Below are 6,945 nucleotides of genomic sequence, written 5' to 3'. Positions count from 1 at the left end.
TCTAGTTGCCGTACCTCCAAGCAGCCTTTAAGGAAAACAACTTGATAACTGTGTAAAGGTTTCCACGGATTATATTTCGGGCAGGGATTTTTACTCACACAATGGGTGGGTTCAATTGCTTGGTGGGTGACAGTTCACTTGAAGTGGTATTGATGTCTTGGGTAAATACCAGAGGTTCATTGTCTCACACCAGGGAAATCAAGGACTTGAACATACAAGAAGTGAGTTTAAGAGTGGAGGTTTTATAGACAAAAGAAAAAGAAAAGAGAATTGCTCTTTCTTGCGGAAAGAGAGGGGCTCCTGAATGGGTTTTCTGGACCACCGCATAGTGCATGCGGTCTTATAGGCTGGCTTGAGTAGGCAGTGTCTGATTTACATAGGGCCAAAAGATTGGTTGGACCAGGTGTGCCATTTACATAGCATGCAAAGAAGCTGGCCACCCCACCCTAATCTTTTATTATGCAGTTGGATTCTCTACCTGGCCAGTGCCATGTTGCCTGCTCCTTACTGCACACAAGGTTGACAAAGAAAAGAGAAGATGTTGGGAAAACCAGCCCCACACCACCCAGCAGGTACCCTGAGTCCAGCGGAGACAAAGGAGTTAGAGACAGAATAAGAGTTTAAAAGGCGAGTCCAGGGGACCAGAGTGTCAGAGGCTTGCTCACGGCCCAGAGCTCTCGGGCTCCGCCTAATGTATTGGTTTACAAGCTCTTTGTTCTTGGGGCAGATGGGAGGGTGAGGAAGGGATGAGGAAAAGGATTAATCAGTGAAGGAGAACTCGTGAGTCATTCAATAAGATGTATAGCAGCGGTGGTTTCTGTGAATTTCCTTGAGCAAAAGTGTGTGTCTAAACTACTTAAAATCTTTAACTTAGCTCACGCCTGTAATCCCAGCACTTTGGGAGGCTGAGGTGGGTGGATCACGAGGTCAGGAGATCGAGACCATCCTGGCTAACATGGTGAAACCCCGTCTCTACTAAAAATACAAAAAAAATTAGCCGGGCGTGGTGGCAGGTGCCTGTAGTCTCAGCTACTCAGGAGGCTGAGGCAGGAGAATGGCATGAACCCAGGAGGCGGAGCTTACAGTGAGCCGAGATCGTGCCACTGCACTCCAGCCTGGGCGACAAAGTGAGACTCCATCTCAAAAAAAAAAAAAAAAAGGTCTTTAACTTATCATCGGGACTGAAATGGGTGGGAGCAGGTTTCAGGAGGAGCAAAGACGTTTGATTATACTCCACTGCTTCAAGGGAGTGTTATCTCCCTGAGCAACCTGTGGAATGCCACAGAGTGATTATGCTCTCAGGCATAAACACATGAAGGCAATAAGAAGGCTTTTCTTCTCAGAGGCTGCCCATGGCTACCCATGGGTGTCTCACACAGGGGAGACCAACTCATCTGGCACCCTAGAAATTCTCTTTCCCACAGAAGATGGAGCCACCATGTTGAACATGCTTGGCCTGCAGGTAGCCTTTTCCTACAGGCACAGCTGCCGGCGTTCACCTGTGCAGGCTCCCAGCTTGCTTATCTATGTTTGCAGCTCGATTTTACAGGCTGCTCTTTGTTAAAGAAGAAATGATTTGACTGGGCTTGGTGGTTCACCAAGGCCGAGGTGGGCGGATCACTTGAGGTCAGGGGTTCGTGACCAGCCTGGCCAACCTGGTGAAACCGTGTCTCTACTAAAAATACAAAATAATTAGCTGGGAGTGGTGGCGTGCACCTGTAATCCCAGCTGCTCCGGAGGCTGAGGCATGAGAATCCCTTGATTGCAGTGAGCTGAGATCGTGCCACTGCACTCCAGCCTGAGCAACAGAGCAAGAAGTTGTCTCAAAAATAAAAATTAAAAAAAGAAAGAAAGAAATTATTTTGGGGCTACTTTTTTTTTTTTTTAAAAGGAAAACCTTACCAAGGACTCTTACCCTCACTATCTGCCTAAATAATTTCTTTTTAACTCCTGTGTCACAATGACCGCAACCAAGGAGGATTTAACAAGGGGTTTTATTATTTGTAACAAGTAAGGAGGACACCAGGCATAGTTCCTAAAGCAGTGCTTCCCTGAGCGATGGTGGAAACAGGGCTTTTACTGGGCTGGTGAACTGAGTTATTGTATGTAGAGGTAAAGTAAAGGCAGTGCAGGTGCAGTTGCTGATCATGCTTCACAACACATGCATAGGAAAAGTTGAGTAAGCTCCTCCCTGGGCGAGGATTTTAGTATGGCCACGAGGGGAGTTCACTGAAGTTCATTTCCAAATCTAGCATCATTGGATCTAACTGGTTTTTGTTTTTCGGGTGCTGGGCTTCTTCATGGAATTCAAGGTGCAATAGTTACAAATGGGTAGTTTTTCACAGTGCTACCCCAAAACTGGGGACCCAGGGTTACAATGTGGCAGCACTTGTACACCTTATGAGCCACCGTTGGACTGAGTTTCCTATTACACTGTTTTCCCCAAGCAATCAAATGATTGAGGCTTCAAAGAGTTAAATCTTGCACATAAATTAAGAAAGATTACGGTAATTTCATTGGGAGTATGGGTAGACCATTTGGTCTATACCATAGCCCAGTTCCAGAGGAGTGTGTTCCCCCTTTTGTTTCCCAGTTTTCTTTTCGTTTTGAAATGCCCTTGGCAAGGTAAAGCATTGAAGTGCTAGATATTACTTTCACAAATCCTCAGTGTGCTTTATATAAACTGCTTGCCTCCTCAGTCCTGTAATCCTTCCCCCTGTTTGTGATGGCTTCCTTCCTTCCTTCCTTCCTTCCTTCCTTCCTTCCTTCCTTCCTTCCTTCCTTCCTTCCTTCCTTCCTTCCTTCCTTCCTTATTTCCTTCCTTCCCTCCCTCCCTCCCTTCTTCCTTCCTTCTTTCCTCTTTCTCCCTTCCCTTCCCCTTCCCTGCTCTCCCCTCCCATTCATCCCTCCCTTGCCTTTCTTTCCTTTCCTTTTCCCTTTCTCCTTTCCTCACTCCCTTCCTCCCTTTCTTTAAAAAAAAATAGATCATAATATATTTCTGTGACATTTAAACCTGTAACTTTAAAAAATTTAACAATGAATAAGTTATATCTGTAAAATGCCTCTAAACTTTAAGCAATTGCTGAAAACTCCAATAGCATTCAGTTTAGCAAAGATTTAGCAAAACTGGAAGGATTTTTCTCATTTCCTAATACGAAAAGCCAAAAAAATTAACTTTGTAACTAATTAATAGACTTCAATTAAAATCTACTATAGAGCTAGAGTAAGAAATAGAATATTAAAAAATACCATCTGGTTGTTGAGAAGTGAAGGAAAAGGTCACTAAACAAATTGTGTAAACTCTCAAGTGATACAGAATAATAATGGAAATAGTGCCACCTTAATGAAGTCTTAATTTTCTTTAAACAAATAAGACAATGAAGAAAAAGGTGTGTTTTAAACAACTACCATTGAAGCAAAACCAATTCTACTGTTTCAAAAGATGGTTATCAGCTTTCCATGTCGTAAGAGCAGAAATCCACCCTCAAGTTAGAGATTTGATCTGTAGTTACCCTCGAAATGGCACCACCATAGTTTATACATTACACAGTTTTTCTTTTCTTTTTCTTTTTTTGAGACAGAATCTCACTGTGTCACTCAGGGTGGAGTGCAGTGGTGTGATCTCAGCTCACTGCACCTTCTGCCTCCTGGGTTCAAGTGATTCTCCCACCTGTAGCTGGGGTTAGAGGTGTGTGACACCCCACCCCGTTAATTTTTGTATTTTTAGTAGAGACAGGGTTTTGCCATGATGGCCAGGCTTGTCTTGAACTCCTGGCCTGAAGTGATCCACCTACTATGTCTGCCTCCCAAAGTGCTGGGATTGCAGGCATGAGCCACCATGCCCAGCCACATTTCTCAGTTTTTCTAAAGCAGATGTTTTAGGACTAATGGGCCAGTCCTGCCTATTCTCTAGCTGTTTGCTGAAATCATCAATCCTTTGATCCTTAGCAATCCTTAAAAGTCCAGACTATCTGAGAACCACTGGAGTTGACAGGGATGTCCTACAAAGGGGCTGAGGATAAGGGAGAGGGTTATGTCAGAGTACAGAGTTTGCATCATTGCCTGCTTTTTAATAGCGAGTGAGCTCTGTTTCCAGAGCCTCAGTTTACCTAAGATTTCCTGAAATGAGAAAAATCTTCATGCCCTATCTGCTTTGCAGGGTCATTGTGAAGATCAAGGAAAAATCACAAAATAAAAAGTATTTGTAGACTGTTTGACAAATGGAAGCCTACACAGGGCTCCATTGAGTTCTGTGACGGTGGGTACCTCCTTTCTCTGTGGTCTGGAAGCACCCTGTGTTCTCCGCTATTAGAGAATACCTTGTCATAGTGTAAATATTTAAATCTTCCATTTATTAAATTGTGAGTTTAAGGAGAGAGAACCATTTCCCTTTGTAACCAGTGCTTACCAGAGTGTTCAGAACATGGGAATCTATTTGATAACAGTTTGCCAAATGGGTGTGAGCAAATCATTCTCAGGATTTAGCTGCAAGATACTTTTATTCAATATCACACAAAATGAATCCTATTCTTGCTACTCCCCAAATAATCACAATCTGAATGGCTTGCTTAGTGATAATTTTATTCATGTAAGAATTACTTATCATATGGCATAGAGGATGTTGTCCCTGGGGTGGGGGTAATTAGTGTGGAAAGTAAATGACTCCCTGATGCTTTTTGCTTTTAGGATTGAGTTACCTTGAATCACATGAGGTTCAGATGTGTTCCCGCCAAGCAATTTCACTGCCCTGCAGGGAAGCTCGAATTCACGGGAAAGAGTTGAAGCAATTAGTCCAAAACAGTGGTTCTCAATGTGTGGCTCTGAAAGAACAATGTAAATATTACTTGAGAACTTGTTAAAAATGCAATCCTTGGTCCTCAGACCTAAGGAATTAGAAAGTCTGTGGATGGGACGGAGCAATCTACGGTTTAATCACCTCCAAGTGATTCTGATGCCCACTTGTGTTTGGGAACAACTTCCAAAACCAAGGAAATCCCAGTGAGTTCTCTGTTAATGAAGGTTCTTACCATCTCATCATGTAGGATGGTTTCATCTCCAGGTTATCATCCCAACTTCGACTGACTTCACAGTTAAGAAGTTTATTATGTCACATTACAAGGAGTCCAGATGGAGAGTGGATTCAAAATCACTGTGGTGTCGCATGGGGCCTCAATCCCATTTCCCTGTGGTTCTCCTCACTCTGCCTTCCTTTGCGAATTGACTTTGTTTTTGTGCTTGGTAAATGGCCATGGCTGTTACAGATGTCACATCCAAAACAAAGACGTCTCATCTGGTGTTCTCTTCTCGACAGTTAGAAAAACTTTCAGTGAAGCTGCAGTTGAACACCTCTTCCTATGTGTCTTTTTGGTAAACACAGAGTCACATGGGAACTCCTATACCAGTTCTGTGGAAAGAGGGGGAGACTGCTTTGACAGATCAATTGAGTTTTGCTTTTTAATCTGGGTATTCTGTTCTTCTCTGTGAGTCAGTCCCATATGTCATAACTGGTCACCAGAACAGAAGAAGACTGAAGCTCTGCCTGCAAGTCTTGTTTTTGTAATTTTTTTTTAAAATTTCATATAGTTCACTCTTTTGGATGTACTGTTCTATGACCCTTTTAAAAAACTTTTTATTTTGAACTAAGTATAGACACATGAAGTTGCAAAGATGACATGGAGGGATCCCATGTAACTTTCCTGTAGTTTCTCCCAGTGGTTATATCTTATGTAACTGTGGCATAATACCAAAATCAGAAAATTGACATTAGCACAATGTGCATGTACAGTTCTGTGCTCTTTTATCACACATACAGATTCATCTAACTGCAATCAGGATACAGAACTATTCTATTCTATTTATTTATTTATTTATCTTGAGACAGAGTCTCGCTCTCTCGCCCAGGCCGGAGTGCAGTGGCGCAATCTCTGCTCACTGCAAGCTCCGCCGCCTCCCGGGTTCACACCATTCTCCTGCCTCAGCCTCCCTAGAAGCTGGGACTACAGGTGCCCGCCACCACACCCGGTTAATTTTTTTGTATTTTTAGTAGAGATGGGGTTTCACCATGTTCGCCAGGATGGTCTCGATCTCCTGACCTCGTGACCAGCCCACCTCGGCCTCCCAAAGTGCTGGGATTATAGGCATGAGCCACCGTGCCCGGCCAGGATACAGAACTATTCTATCACATCAAACATCTCCCTTGTGCTAGCCCTTTGTAATCACGTGCAACACTCCAGTTCCTAATTCCTGGCAACTGCTAATATGTATTTCATCTTGATACTCTTGTCATTTTGAGACTATCATATAAATGGAATTATATAGTATGTGACTTGTTGTTTATTCGGTAATATCCTTGAGATTCATCTAGGTTGCATGTATCAATAGTCTGCTCCTTTTTTTTTTTTTTTTTTTTTTGACAGAGTCTCACTCTGTTGCTCAGACTGGATTGCAGTGGTGTGATCTTGGCTCACTGCAACCTCCACCTCCTGGGTTCAAGTGATTCTCTTGCCTCAGTCTCCCAAGCAGCTGGGATTACAGGTGCCCACCACCACGCCTGGTTAATTTTTGGATTTTTAGTAGAGGCGGGGCGTCACCATGTTGGCCAGGCTGGTCTTGAACTCCTGATCTCAGGTGATCCTGCCACCTCGGCCTCCCAAAGTGCTGGGATTACAGGCATGAGCCACTGTGTCCAGCCATCCATTCATTTTCATTGCTAAGTCATACTCTGGTATGGATGTAGGACAGGTTGTTTAATCATTCACCTATTGAAGGAAATTTTGGTTGTTTCCAGTTTTGAACTATTACTAATAAAGTTGCTATGAACATTCATGTACAGGATCTTGTGTGAACATGTTTTCATTGTTTAAATAAGTGCTCAGGAATATGATTGCTGGATTATATGGTGGATGTAGGTTCAGTTTTCATTTTTATTACTATTATTTTTGAGAC

General features: G+C 43.0%; 1 long non-coding RNA gene across 1 annotated transcript; it reads left to right on the top strand.

Moving 5' to 3' along the window:
• Positions 1–465: 465 nt before the first annotated feature.
• LOC144340078 (uncharacterized) lies at positions 466–6,408 on the top strand. Its single transcript, XR_013415795.1, has 2 exons — positions 466–572; positions 4,687–6,408. It is a non-coding gene; the product is annotated as an uncharacterized LOC144340078 (long non-coding RNA).
• The last annotated feature ends 537 nt before the right edge of the window (positions 6,409–6,945 follow it).

Source organism: Macaca mulatta, chromosome 3, assembly GCF_049350105.2.
Source record: "Macaca mulatta isolate MMU2019108-1 chromosome 3, T2T-MMU8v2.0, whole genome shotgun sequence".
NCBI lineage: Eukaryota > Metazoa > Chordata > Mammalia > Primates > Cercopithecidae > Macaca > Macaca mulatta.
Note: the sequence above shows the minus strand (reverse complement) of the source record. Positions and strands in the feature narration are given on the sequence as shown.